Source organism: Mirounga angustirostris, unplaced genomic scaffold (genome assembly GCF_029215605.1).
Source record: "Mirounga angustirostris isolate CCGP_5_RB_7025 unplaced genomic scaffold, mMirAng1.0.hap1 SCAF_4, whole genome shotgun sequence".
Lineage (NCBI taxonomy): Eukaryota > Metazoa > Chordata > Mammalia > Carnivora > Phocidae > Mirounga > Mirounga angustirostris.
The window spans coordinates 1,837,271-1,852,047 of NW_026991712.1; the positions used below are offsets into that span (position 1 = coordinate 1,837,271).

The window sequence follows — 14,777 nt, forward strand, 5'->3', positions numbered from 1 at the left end:
GGTCACTGCGGCCTCTCAGGCCGCCTCCCTCCTCCTCCTCCTCCCACCCTGGGCACCCACTGGCCCCGGGGCCCTGCAGCTCTGGCCAGGGAGGGCTGGGGATGGAGCCACCCAGAACCACATACATCCAGGCTTCAGCCGACACTAAGCCTTTGCCTCACCCCTTCTTTGCCGGGCCGGCACCAGGAGCCCCGGCTTCAGGATGGGGACACCCAGGCTAAGAGGGTAAGTGACTCACCGGAGGCCACAGTGAGGGAGAGGAGAACCCACCGCGCACCTCCCCCACTGACCCCAGTCTGTGCCACAGCTCACGGGGTCCCCTCCCTGCTCTGGGAGAGGGTGCTGGCCGCGTGCTGGGGAAGGGGCAGCAGCCGCCAGCCCCTTAGTGCAGGGACAGCGGAGCCACTCTGGGCTCAGAAATGGGCGATGCCCCTCCTGGACTCGCCACCACGTGCACCCTGGCAAGTTCCTTCTGCCTCCAGACCTCAGTTTCCCCACTATCGCCAAGGCCGCTAGCTGGGCCAGCTGTCCGTCCCACGCAGCAGCTGAGCCGGTGGGTGAGGAAGGAGAGCTGCCGCCGGTCCCCCAGGTGGCCCGGCCTCCCCTCTGCTGACCTTGCACGTGCCGGCCGCCTGCCCACAGGGACTCGCTGCTTCCTGCTGCCCAGGCCTAGCTGGCTGGCGTCCTTCCTGCACCGGCTGTTGGCGGAGCAGGGAGCTGGGCACAGGCGGCCCTGGGCCCTGAGCAGACCCAAGTGGGGGTGCCCGGACTCGGGCTGCCCCCTCCTGGCTGTGTGGCCTTGGGCGAGTCCCTTTCCCCCAGCCTCGCTTCCCCATCTGTAAAACAGGAGGTGAAGCCTCACTCTCTCAGCAAGAGGGTAAGAGCTAGACCCGGGGGTTTACCCGTGTTCGGGGCAGGAGGTGACTAGAGGGGAGAGGAGGCTGGAGTAGGGTTCTGGATCTGGGGTAGCTGGGCCAAACCTGGTCCTCTGGGGGCTCTTTCATGGCAGACATTTAGGTGCCCCGCGAAAAGAATTTGCAAACTTCTCATCCTGGCACCTCTGGGCAGAGCTGAGCAGACTCTGCACTTGGCCCTTGGTCCCCCGCTGCCTCTAGACCACTTGGGGCCGGCCTTGCATGTGGGCATAGCAGAGCCCCCTGGCCCTGGCCACCTGCCCCCCACATCATGGGGATGGAGAGGCCATGGCCAGGGTCCTACAGCCAATCCCAGACTTGGTCGGTCCCCTGCAGGCTTGCTGCAGAAAGGTGGCAGTGTGTTCCGAAACCTCCCCTGAGCCTCAGCCCCTCACTGCAGCACCCCCACCCCCCCACGCTAAGTCCCAGGCTGGGACCTAATGTGGAAGCCAGCCCCCAACCCGGGGGCAGTCTTTCCCTAATGCTCCAGGCCCAGGGGGATGCTGGCAGAACCCAGCAGAAACTGACCTCCACATACATCTGCCCACCTCGCCGCACCCCATCACTGACCCCAGTGGGACTGCACAGTCTGAGATGACCCAGGCCAGGGCCCCCCTCGGCTACAGCCCCTCTCCTGTCCGTACACTCCCTCTTCATCCCAGCCCCTGGCAGCCCATCCCATAGCCTTCCCGCGGAGGGGGCTGGTCCCGGGGGGCCAGGAGCGGGTGCAGGAGGCGGCCTTCGGGCCTGTGCCAGGCACGGGGTCCTCTAGGGCCTCCGTCATCCCATCGGGAAGAAGTAGATGCTCAGCCATGTGCTGCTGGGATGACAGAGTGCCTCTGCGCTCACACCTCCGTGGATTCGGCGGCCTGGGCTGGAGGGGACATTCTGCGGAGCTCTGTCCTGTGCCCGGCATTTTGTGTCGACAGCAGCAAACTGTAACCTGGGGCACTTTGTTAGGGTTCCATCTGGGACCCCAGAGGAGTCAGCCTCAGTGGGACTCGTAGGTGCCGGGTGCCCGAGCCAGGATCCCCAGCCTGGGCTGCCAGTCGGAGCGGGCCCCTCTGCACCGCACCTAACCCGATGCCTGTCCCAGGGCCGCGGGAGCCGGGCCGAGCGAGGGCCTCCCGGCATCCCTACCACCAGCCCTCATCGTCACTGGCTCACTCCACTCTTCGAGCACCTGCAGGGCGGGGGAGGGGGGTGCGGCCCGCTTGCAGTGTCCTGCACACCAAGAGGAGGTGGCGGGGAGGGTTAGAGGCAGGGCCGTGCCCCCAGGAAGGGCAGCCCTGCAGTCCATGGGGGAGAGTGGTCTCGGCAGGAAGGGCAGGGGTGGTGGTGGGGGAGGAGGGGAGTGGGGGGAGGGTGCTGGGGAGAGAGAAGACAGAAGTCCCAGTGGCCAGCTGGGCTGTGGGATGTGTGTGGGGGGCGTGCAGGGGTGAGGGTGTGGCAGGGGGCAGGTCAGGCAGAGCTCAGAGCCCCCTCAGGTAGCTGCAGCCCAGGACCGAGGCTCTGCAGTGAGCCTTCACAGACCCCTAGGGCCAGAAGATGGCCTAGAAGTGCCCACTCATGGGGTTCTCAAACAGCGTGCCTGGGAGCTCTGGGGTTCCCCACAAGGGCCACCAGGGAGCCAGGGTCGGGAGGGAAGCAGTAGGGTTCAGGTCACAGCTCGGACTCGAACTGCCCCACACTGTGGGCGCTGGGGAAGGCTCTGCTGGCCAGAAGGCTGTCCCAGCTGCGAGTCTGAGCGTCACAGGACCGGCCCGGCCTGGCTTCTGCTGGCTGGGTCACAGGGCAGAGGCCCAGGCTGTCCTTGGGATGGCTTCGGCACCTGCCAGTGGGCACTCACCCTCTACCTCCCAGGCCTTTCCAGTGAAACGAGGCCTCCTCCATCCCCACTAGCTCCCTACCTGATCCCCTCCACCAAGACCGTGGATGGGTGGCCCCGAGGCCCCTCTGAGCCTTCTTGCGCCAAGGCGGCCCCAGGCAGACAGAGAGCTGGGCAGGCTTGGGGCACGGGTGCCAGGCCCCAGGTCATACGGCTGCGGCGGAGGCTAAGCGGAGTCCATCCCAGGCCACGGCGAGTGGTGCTGAGGCACGGCGGGGGCGTACGGGGGTCCTGACCGCTCTGGTGCCCAGGGTGGGGTCGTAGAGGGACAGTGTCCGGGTCAGGTCCTAGGATGAGTGGGGGCAGGGCCTGATCGGATCTTCATTCTGGGGTCCCTCTGACAGCTGGGGGCAGGTGCAGGCAGGGAGAGCGAGGGAGTGGCCTGTGTAGGATCTGGGCCAGGGGAAGCCGGGGTCACAGAGACGACGCTGGGTAGTGGGGGCCCTCAAGGAGATGGGAGGCAGCTGTGTGCCCACACACGTGTCGGAATATGCCTATGTGTGGGCACGCGTGTGAAAGCACAGACGTGTGCACGTGCACACACACATCTGCGCATGCATGCACGTGTGTCACATGCTTGTACATGGTCCCACAGCAAGAAGAGAGCCGGGATGTGAGGGCCAGCCAGACGCTGGGACAGGAGGGGACCTGGAGGGGACCTGGAGGGGAGAGCCCAGTGGCCAGGCCAGAGCCCCGAGGAGCCCAAGGCAGGGCCTCAGAGCGGGAGGGCCGGGCCCGGAGGAAGGCCGGCCCCATACCAGGCGCAGGGCCGGCCGGCAGCTCCCGCGGCTCCCGCAGCACCTGCCCGGGGCGCCCCGGGCTGGCTCGGGCCCCTCCCTCGGCCGCATCCAGCGCGCAGGCCTCTGCCGGCGGTCAGGGCTCTCTGAGCCTGCTGTGGCCACCCGGGAGGGGCTGGAGGAGCCTCTGCCCTGCCCCTGGTGCTGGGCTCTCGTGTGGCCACCGCCGGTCCTTTCCACGAGTGCTCACAGGGGGCTGTCTTCTCCCCACACGCACGCCACTGGTCTGGTCACTGGTCCCCCAGATTCCAGCCCGGGTGACTGCAGTTTGTCACCCACTGCCCCTCTTGGGCTCCCAAGGACAGTGACCATTAGCAGCCACGCCTCTTCGGGTGTCCACCTCCCCCATCACCTTCTCAGGACCAAACTGCCTTTGCTGCCAGGAAGTTCTTCCTGGTGTCCAGCCCCCAGCCCTCTGGCCAGCTTCAGCCCTGCCCCTGTTGCAAGGCCTCCCTGAGCCTGCGCGGGAGGGCAAGGGAGCCCTGCAGGTGTCTGAGCGGGGTCACAGGCTAGAGGCCACTGGAATGGGAGGGGCGTGACAGTGGGCGGGGGGGGGGGCGGACCGAGAGAACTGGCCGTGCCAGGTGGGGACAGGAAGCTGGGAGTCAGGGTGAGGAGGACCAGTGAGAGTGACTGCTATTTCCTGGGCACTGCCCACAGGCTGCTCCACGGAACCCCCCTGTTCAATCCCACGGCACCCCCGTGCAGAAGGAGCGGAATCAAGGCCACAGCGAGGCTCCCAGGGCCACCATCAGCCGCGGGGTGCCCCGCCCACCTTCCACACCATCCCAGATGCACCCATGCACGTGCAGGCCATCTGTGTCTCCGCCCCGACAGCAGAAGCCCCGGCTGCCTCGGTTTCCCCACCGTACAAGGGCCTGGCCTGGACGCTGCCCCCGCAGGCTCCATGATTCTCCAGCCCCACTTGGGACTGTCCAACCCCCCTCCCCAGGCTCAGCACCCTCCCCCGCAAGGCCCAGTGCACACACACAGACCCACCTCAGGCCCGGCCTCCTCATCCCCTCCCCACCCACCCCAGGCCGCCAATGGCATCCCCAGATGCCAGCCACAAAAGGCACTCTGTTGTCCTGCCCGGCGCCCTGAACAGGGCCTGCCTGTGTGTCCTGGGAAGAGGCTGCACTGGGGGAGGGGTGGGTGGGCACCCCCAGCTCCAACGATAGCCCAGGGGCTGGCTGGCGGGCGGGGGCCGGCAGAGCAAGCAGGAGAGGCCGTCCAGGGACGCGCGACCACCCCCACCCATGGCAGCCTGCCCTCCCTGCCGAGGGGGTCCCGTGAGCCCCTGCACATCCCTCCTGGGCCGTAGCAGGTCAGGCAGCCTGGTCCCCGGGGAGGCCGTGTTGGGTCTGGTGGGGGCAGAGGCGGGGGACTGCTGACTTCGATCCAGGACAACCCAGGACAAGGAGAGGCCAGGAAGGGCCAGGCAGGCCTCCCTCCATGAGCACAGAAGCAGGTGGGGCGTGAGAACTTGCCCCCCACCCCACAGCCACCAGCTGCCCGCACTCCCAGCCCGTGTGAACCAGGCTCCCGGTGAACCCCCCATCTGACCTGTGGGGTATCCCAAGCCTGCCCTGAGGAGCCCCCAGGCCGGGCCCCTGAGAGGCCCTCCACATCACCATGCCTGCCAGCCCCAGCCCCTCAGAAAGCCTCCTTCCCTTGCCCGCCGGCCTGGGCCCAGGGGCCGTGGGGGGGGGGGGGCACCTGGCTGGAAGCCAGGCAGAACTGTGCAAGAGAAGAGAGGAAGCCCCCCTCCCCACCTGAAGGTCCGCTGCTGGGAAGGGCCTGTCCTGTGCTGGCTCTGCTTCAGGCCACCCCATACCTGCTCCCCCACCCACGGAGGGCAAGGCCATCTTCACCTCTATTTCACAAAGGAGGTCGACAGAGCCCCCGTCTCAGTAGTCAGGAGTGAGAGACTATCACCCCGCATCCCACCCCACTGCCCCAGGCCCCCCGGTCCCGGAGCCAGGGGCCAGCTCTCTGAGGGGCCTCGCCACGCCTCCTCTTGCCCAGAATCCCATCACCCCGAACCACTCACAGGCCTTGAAGACGCTCCGTGCACTCAAGCTCCTGGCTTTGCTTCCGTTCTGCCCCTCCTGGGCTGCCCCCGCTGCCCCTGCCCGGCGAACCCCTTCTCATCCTTCAGGGCACGGGGCAAGGGCCTGCCCCAGGAAGCCGTACCTGAGCCTGCCGGGCCCTCCCAGGAGCGGATGTGTCCTGCATCCCCACGCATGCACGCGCCCTTGCACACGTGCACACGTGGGGTCACTCACATCCGGCACAAACGTGCACGCAGACTGGCTCTCCTGGGGAGCGTCCTAAGTGGGGACAGGGACGGCATCTGTCCCAGGGCTAGGGGCTCCCCACCAGGGCGGGGGACTCTCATGAGGAGGGGGTCGCTGCGATTCCGAGTGTGACAGATGTCACTGTGCCCTCTCCTCTCTGTGTCGGCCGGCTCGGTGTCCGGAGTGAGCCCCCGTGCCCCGAGACGGACAGAGGCTCTGCTGCCCTGCCCACCCAGCTGCTGGCTTGTGAGTGGTGCCCCTATCCACACCCCCACACCAGGATCTGTGCTCCCCAGGTCCCCAGGAGGATGGGCTTGTCCAAGGTCACCTGCCCAAGGTCACATGGAGAGGGCCCGCAGACAGCAGAAAGGTGGGAAGAAGTGGTCAGGAAGGGGCTGGGGGGCACGCTCAGGTCGTGGGGCTGCCCTGGGCAGAAGGTGCTGAGGCCCCAGGGGCATCCCCGGCAGGCCTGGCTGGGCGGAGACGGCAGAGGTCCTGACGGCGTGTGGAGAGGATGAGTAGAGACTGGCACTTAGCCTGCAACCGCTCCACGGAAGTGAGGTCTCTGGCTCCCACAGTCCCCTGTACCTCCTCCAACAGCACCCCCAGGAGACGCAGGGTAGGCATCCTGACCCAGTGCTTGGAGGGGCAAAGTCTCCCCCAGCTGGAGGCTGCACCCAGGGCCTCCACCGCCACCCACAGGGTGACCTGTGCTCTCTGTGGGGTCCAGCCAAGGAGAAGGACAGACAGAGAGAGAGGAGCTGGGGCTCAAGGCCCCAACCACAGCCCCCCTCCCCCAGCTCTGGAGGGAGACCGAGACAAGCGGACCCGGCGCCCCAGGGCAGGACCATGGGGCCCACGGATAGACAGGCTGGGGTGCTGAGGAGCATGTCTGGGTGCAGAGAATGCATGCACACACATGTTCATGCAGTGTATGAGGGAGTGTGTGTGTCCCAGGACACGTGTGTGTGAGGCTTTGTGTGGGGGAGGCAGCGTGTGCACTCGCAGTATGAGCGAGCTGCCGGCGTGCACACACGTGAGTGTGCGAGTGCGCGTGCTCTTGTCGAGAGGAAGGCTTCCGGAGGCACCACCTGCGAGGTGGGGCCCAGGGACAGGTCAGGGCTCGTCTGGGCGCGGCGGGGAGCAGGGGCAGCGGGCGGCGGAGGGCACTCTCTCCCTGCCGATTTGCTCTCCTTCCATGCATTCCCCAGGACCCTGGATGTCACCCCCCCAGCCAGATCAGGTCCTTACCAAGACCTGCCCTCGACAGCCCCAACCTCAGCGGCGCCCTTTGCAGTGCTCGGCACTCTGGGGCACAGGGTGGAAGGGCTCCTGGCCCTGAGTCATGGAGTCTCCGAGAAGCGGCTGGTCCAAAGTCACCTTGCCAAGCAGGAGGGAGCTTGGGGCCATCAACTCTCATGCAGGCTCAGGGCTTAATAGGGGTTGGGGGGGTGAGGCGCAGACTTCAGGGGATGGGGTCTGGTGCTCCCTCCGTCCCCCCATCCAGGTGGGGGCCCTGCAGAGCTCTGAGGCCTCTGCCCACCAGCCCTCAGCATCTCCTCCTCAGGGACCTCAGCCCATGTCTCAGCCAAGAGTCAGAACCCCAAAACTGGCAGCCAGCCTCCCAAAACTGCCTGGGCTGGGGCCCAACTCTGGTGCCTGCCCTGGCGGCCTCTCCTGGCTTCTGGTGGTGCTGGGGTGCACAGAGATCCATGCACGGGAAGACAGGTGGTGGGACCAGCACAAAGATAATGGAGGTGCCAAAGGTGACAGTGGGGGTGGGGGGCGAGCCAGAGGCCCAAGTGTGCACTGGACACTTCCATTTGCCTGAACCATTTACAGGACAGACACACGCAGTTGTCTTGTGGCAAGTTAGGGAATCGCTAACGGTCCCATGGGGCAGGAGGACCTGGAGTTTGGGCGCAAGATGGAGGCTCCCTTCTGCTCCCCAGACCCTGTGTTCCCATCCATTGCCACTTCTTCGGTTAATAGGCATGGGTTCACATGAAGAAGGGGGAGGGCAGGGGAAGTGAGGGCGAGCAGGACAGAGGTGCCCCCTTAGCGTGCTTGGCGCTTTGTCCGTGAGCGCCAGTCTTTGCCTCACCCTGTGAGATGGGGGGACTGCCGGCCCCAGCACACAGCTGAGGACGCCAAGCCGGGACAGGCTCATGGGGATCTGAGCCCAGAGCTCTGCATCCAGCCGCATCTGCAGGGCTCGGGGCTCCTGGGGGGAGGGGCTCCTATTCTGTCCCCTGCAGCTGTGCCCACGGAGACTCCCCTCTGAGCAACACCTCACCCTGGGATGTGCGCGTGCACAGTGGGGTCCAGACCGCAGGGCAGTGGTATTCTGTGCGCTTTTCTTGATGGGACGCGCACGCTGCACTGAGTCTGCTCCTGTTGCAAGTTGGGTGCGGGGGTCTTGGGGGGCATTTGGTCCTGACGGATGTAGTCTACCATGCGGCACAGGTGTGGGGCTGGCAGCACCTGTCACTGGCTGTGCGTTCCATCTCCTGTGAGCCTGCTGTCCACAGGGGCACCCGCCACTGCTTTGACATGTCCATCAGGCCAAATCGCCACCCCTCTTTAAGATCCCCTTGGTCCTCCCCCGGCTCCCAGGAAGCAGCCCAAAGCCTCCAGGGCTCAGGTCGGGCCCCACTCCCTCTGAAGTCCCCACCTGCCATTCATCCTCCTTTCCAAGTCCTGTCCATTCCTCACAGCTGTCCTGTCGCCTGCCACAGGGCCTTTGCATGGCTGCTCCCTTCCCTTCACCATACCTACCCCCCCTTCTGGCGGAAGCCTCCGTGGGAGCCCCACATCTGGACCCCTGCAGGCTGGCCGTTATCCTCCACCCCCTAGAGCTGATTCACAGGGCTTGTCAGAGCGTCTTCACTCCCATCCTCTCGTCAGCCTTCACATTGGGGGTGTGGGGCTGTGACCATGCGCGCCCCCTGGCCCTCACTGCACCCCCAGTGAAGTGTACCCACGTGGGCACCCCAGGTGTGGTGTGTGTGTGCGTGCATGCGGACGGTGCACAGGGGCCCCGGGCCGTGCGTGTTTCCCCGGAAATCACAGCCCTGCCCTATGGCGCAGCTGCAGCCGGGGAGGCCGGAGGTGGGAGGGTTGCAGAGGACAATGGGCGTGTGGGTTTGCTGGCACAAACCCTCCAGGTTCGGGGTCTTCATGGGGCTCAGATAGAGCTTGACTCCCAGGGTCCCCCTCCTGCACACAGTGCGGACACAGGACCTGCCCAAGGGTGAAACGCGGCTGGACGGAACACTGCCATCCGGGGCGCGCACTCCCGGGAGACCTGCACCGCGCCGCGCACACAGATGTGACAGCGAGCGTGTCCGCACACACATGCCGGAAGCGTGCGTGGCCCACATGTACACAAACACGCTCGCTCACGCCTGTGCACAGTGCGCAAGGGCACGGGGGCCAGGCGAGCGGACAAACAGGTGACGGGGCCTGGCCGAGACGCCAGCGCCCGGGCCGGGCGGGCAGCAGAGGGCCCGGCGGGAGGGCGGGGCGGCCGGGGGCTGCCCAGGATGGGGCGGGCGCGGGCGGGCGCGGAGGAGACGGAAGGGGCGGGCAGGCCCGGCGGGCGGGCGCGGGCGCCCTCTCCCGGCCGTCGGGGGCAGCGCGCCGCCCTCTGCCACCGCCACCGCAGCCCCGCGCCGGCCGCCGGGCCCAGCCCGGAGGTGTCCCCAGGGGGCGGGCTCGGGCCCCCGGACCCGCTCCGGGAGGCGGGGCCGGGCCGGCCGGCCGGGCCAGGGGAGCGATGGCGCCACGCGAGGCTGCCCGCGCTCGGCCGCTCGCCCGGGCCTGCCGGGCCGCCTGTGGCCGAGCCTCGCAGCCGAGTGTCTGTAGGCGCGCAGCTGCCTCGGGACCTGGCCGGCCCGGACGCCGCAGACCCAGCACGCTGCGGGCCCAGCACGTTGGATCGCGGGCCCAGCACCGAGGGCCTGGGCTGGAAGGGCTCCGAGAGCATAACCCGCGCTCCCATTGCACGGACGCGGCCGCCGAGGCCCGAGAGGGGCCGGAGCCTGCGGACGAGGGAAGGGACTTGGAGGGCTCGGCAACTTAGCTGGGTCCCTCCCTGCCCGGGGTCGGCGGAGTGCGGCGTGAGGCCGAGGGCGACGAATCGCCTTGTGTCCGCCCCCGCGCGGGAGCGCGGCGGGGACAAGAGCCCTTCTGCAGGATCCGAGGCAGCAAACTGCCGGCTCGAGCCCCCCGCGCCGTGCCCGTCCGCGCGCCGCCGGGGCGCATTCCCGCGTGCCTAGGGCTCGGCCCCCCGCCGCCCGGGCCCCCGGGCTCCCGCGCCGTCCCCCGCCCCCCAGACCCAGGCGCAACAAGTCTGAAAGCAGCGCGGAGGAGCAGCGAGCGATCCGGGAAGGAAGGCGCCGGGCTCGGCGCGGGGCGCTCCGGGATCCCCGAATGCGCGCAACGTCCGCCTCTAGGGACCCGGCGCGGGTGGCGGGTGCTCGGGTGACTCGGCGGGCGGCCCACATCCCCTCCCTAGGCTGCGACTCTGCGCGGGCGGGGGCGCGCCCAAGAGCCCCCGCCCCCTCCTTCGCCGGCTTGACCTTGCGGGGGTACTCAAAGCCGGACCCGGCGGCACCCGGCGTCCGGGCGCAGAGTTTCTCTATCGCCTGCGGTCGGGGAGGGAGCGGCTGCCTCCCTCGACCTCCCTCTTTTCCTCCTCGGCTGCGGGGGTCGTCGGGGAATGGAAGGTTTCAGGGTTCTAGAAGACGCCATGGCCGCTTCTCCAGACCCCAAACACCATATACCACCTCCCGGATACGAAAAGGGACCCTAGCCTCCGGTTCCCCCCACTCCACCGCCCGCGCGGCCGCTGCTCGGAGGGGGCGTGTGATTGTGTCTGTGGGGGAGGGCACCAAGGGTCTCCTTGGGTCCCGAGGGTGGGGTGGGAGCGCAGATCTCCCAGCCACCTTCCCAACACCTACGCCAAGAGGCTCTTCTAGGGCGGGGGTGCGCGCCCCCTGCCCACCCACGCGCCTTCACGCCTTTCAACTCCTCCCGAGTTGCCGCTAAGGGATCCCTGCCCCAGACCCGGGGGAACGGGACGTGATGGGGAGCGCCCCGAGCGGAAGGGTGCCTAGGAGGGGTGGGTTATGGCTCGTCAGGTCCCAGCCTGGGTCCTTGCGCTCCAAGAAACTTGGAATCCCAAAATAAAAGTGGGAAGGGTAAGGTGCCCAGCGGGCTGGGGCCTGGCTGCCAGGCTGGGCGCTCTCTCGGAGCTGCCTGGGAAGTGACCCAGCCGGAGCCGCCGAGGCTCGGCGGAGGGACCGGGGCTCGGAGCCGCAGCCTCGGACTAGCTCTCCCGGCCGCCTGGCTCCGCGGCTGTTCTCCTCTGCGCCGCCCCCTCCGAGGCAGGCCCGAGGCGCGCTCTGCCCTGCCCAGGGGGCCCCGGGGACCCCGGGAGAGGGCGCCTGGCTGGGCCCAGAGCCCCCAGCCGCCCCGGGAGGGGGACGTGCTCATTCCTCGAGGCAGCTACGCGCGGCTCCCAGACAGCGCAGCGGCGGCGGGGGGCCGACGGCCTCTTCCCGCTGGGGATGGGGACCGAGGAGTGCCCGGCTCCTAGCCTCGCCGCTTCGCGCGGAGAGGGCGCAGGGCCGACCCAAAGTTCGGAGCGGCTTATCCGCGTGGCCTGTCCGAGCAAGTGGAAAAGAAGACGAGAACAGAACGAGCCAGGTCGTTTGTGTGTGGGGGTGGTGGGGGGGGGGGTGGGGGCGCTAGGGTGGCCCTCTGCCAATTCCCGATTCGGGGGGAAGAGAACCTCCAAAGCCAGTGCCGGGTCTACCGGGTGAGGGCTGCGAGGGGGAGACCGAGGTTTCTCGTGCCCGCCCAGGGGCTCTGCGTGGGGGGAGGACATATCCGGCCCCTACAATGTCTGTAGGGGGCTCTGAGTGTCATGAAGGGAAGGGGGACACACTGGGGTGCCTCTCCTCAACCTACCTGGGTCTATGTGTGGCTGTAGGGGTCACATCTGGGGCTCCCAAAGACCCCTGCCAGCATCTGTATGTGTTGGGGACACAACGGGAACGCCTTCTCCAGCCTGCCCTGGGTCTGTGCATGTGATGGGGAGGGGATGCCTTCCCCAGCCCAGCCTGCTAGCCTGGCCAGGCTGCGTGTGTGGACTGGGGTGGGGGGGAGGTGAGCAGCGCCAAGGAGCCTCTACCACGTCCAGGGTCGCCCCCTCTTCAGCCCGCCCGGTGCGGGCGCTCAGAGACCTGCCGGATTCCGTGGCTGCCGCTGGAGGAGGCAGGGGGCTGGTGTGTGTGTGTGGGGGGGTCCAAACTCCCGAGCTCCGAGCGCAAACCTCGGAGCTGCCAAGCCCCAAACGGCGAAGTTAGGAAGTCCGGGCGCCCGCCCCTCCCCCGACCCCCTCCCACCCTCGCTGCGCCCCTCTCGCCGCGCCCCCAGCCCCCAGTTCCCAGCCAGAGCCTTCCTTACCTTCCCCAGCAGCGGCGGCCCCGCCGGCGAAGACTTGATCCGGCGAGTTGCGAATCCCCAGGAGCGCCCCGCGTCGCCGGCGGCCGAGCTGGGCGCCCGACCCCAGGGGGGGGCTCCTCCTGCCGCCGCCGCCCCCGGCCCGCTCCAGGCCTAGCCGGACGCACCCCGGGGTGCCCCCGCCAGCGCACGCAGGCCCCCTCCCCTCCCCCCGCCTGCTGGAGCCCCCCCGCGCCTGGGGGTCCGGATGCCCGGGCTGCAGGCGATGCGGGGCGCGCGGGCCCGGGCCCGGCCAGGACGCGGCGCGGCCGCCTGTGCTCCCGGCTCGCCGGCTCCGCGCTCGCTCCGCCGGGGCCGCCGCCAACGCCGCGCCCGCCGCCGCCGCCTGCGCTCGCCGCTCCCTCTCCGGCCGCCGCCGCTCCGCTCCTCTCGCCTGCCCCGCTCTTCTCGCCTTTTTTCCCCTTCCTGAGGGGGGGGCGAGCCGAGCTGAGCCGGGGGCGGGGCGGCGAGGGGAGGAGGAGGAGGAGGCCGAGGACGGGGAGAAGGAGGAGGAGAGAGGCGAGCTGCTTCCCCCCACCGGGCTGCCGGCGCTCCCCAATCTCTCGCTCACTGAAACTGGATCCCGAATCGGGAGCCAGAGACTGCATTACGGATTACATCAGGCTTTATAGAGCTTCCAGATCACACATTAGAGGGGAGCGCGAGCGGGGGGCGGGGTGTGGGGGAGGGGAGAGAGATAAGGGGGGGGGGTACGGATAAAATGCACACACACGCGCGCACACCAAGGAAAGCCCAGTTCCTGCCCCATGCAGCAGGAAAGCCAAGAGTTGGGTTTCTGCTCTCTGTCTCTTCCAGGAGCCGAGGAGTGGCTGCCCACTGGCTGGTTGGTGGGTGGATGAATGGATGGATGGATGGATGGATGGATGGGTGGATGGGTGGATGGATGGATGGATGAATGGATGTGTGGATGTGTGGATGTGTGGATGTGTGGATGGGTGGGTGGATGGATGGATGGATGGGTGGATGGATGGATGGATGAATGGATGTGTGGATGGGTGGGTGGATGGATGGATGGATGGATGGGTGGATGGGTGAATGGATGTGTGAATGTGTGGATGTGCGGATGGGTGGATGGATGAATGGATGGATGGGTGGGTGGATGTGTGGATGGGTGGATGGGTGGATGGGTGGATGGATGGGTGGGTGGATGGGTGGTTGGATGGGTGGATGGACAGAGGATAGATGGATGGAGGGAAGGAAGTTATAAGGGGTTGTACATAGAGAATAGAGGAACATGGAAGGATGGGACAAGTGGAAGGATGGGTGAGGCAAGTGGTGTAGAGGAAGGAGGTGTGCCAGAGGATAGATGGATGGATCTGAAGTCGGAGAGGTGGGTGGGATGTTGAACGGAAGAATGGAAGGTGGATGGATGGATGGAGGAAAGAGGCTGGTGAGGACGGACAGGATAGATGGGTGCATAAACAGATGAATGGCATGTGAGCGGAGGGCTGAAGAGATGGTGGCCTGTTGGGGGGGGTGGAATGTGTGGACAGGCGGATGAGAGTGGATGGCAGGTTGGATGAAAGAAGTGAGTTATGATCAGGGGGTAGAGTCAGAGGCATAGACGCTGGACCCCATCCAAGAGGATCAGAGGGGGTAGGGGGAGAGCCGACTTGTACTGTCCAGTTTGGGTTTTCCAGTCTTTTCTTGGGGGGACTCCTAAGAAATGCTGAGGGAGGAGCTTAGGAGAAGAGCCAAGAGGAGATGGGTTTGAAAGTAGAAGTGTAGCCCACATCACCCTGTGTGGCTGTCCTCACTCGTCCCTCTCTGTTCTCATCCCCCATCCATCTTCCTTTGACTTGGTGACAGTGGGAACATCCCAATTCCATATTTGGATTTTGTTTTCCATAAACTGATGGTGCTTTTCCATAAACTTTAGCTGCTTTATCTCCCATCATAAAGTGTCCATAATCCCTCTTCTCCTGAGACCTTTAGCCAGATACCCACAGGGGGCCTCTCTAGAATGAAATCCAGAGTCTTGGAGGAATGACCTCAGGGAAATCACTTCAGGATTCTTCTCTACCAGGATGCCAATGCCCCCCGGCTCCTTGCTCCTTTTGCACAACTTGTGGTCCACTCTGAATGCAGACCCTCTTTGGCTCTGCCTGAATACCCAATACATTGCATACTTATCACCGTAACAGTCCACTTACACTTTCGCTGTTCAAGCCCAACATCTAGTCCAAGTGTCCGCTTTTCTCAGCAGATGCATCAGGAGATTCTATCCAGGTATCATCACTGTCACCATCACACGTCAATGCAGTCCTCGTCACCATCCACCCCTGTGCTGTTCTCCCCGTGATCGTCACCATAGCCCCCACCCAGGGCCCTGATAGTCCCATCGCAG

General features: G+C 66.6%; 1 protein-coding gene across 1 annotated transcript in view; it reads right to left on the reverse strand.

Moving 5' to 3' along the window:
* Window positions 1-12,495, reverse strand: part of ADGRB1 (adhesion G protein-coupled receptor B1) — an 81,775-nt gene extending 69,280 nt beyond the window's left edge. The window contains exon 1 of the mRNA XM_064587798.1: window positions 12,374-12,495. The gene's annotated coding sequence lies outside the window, so the exon portion shown is untranslated. The remainder of the gene's footprint in view (window positions 1-12,373) is intronic.
* Window positions 12,496-14,777: the final 2,282 nt, after the last annotated feature.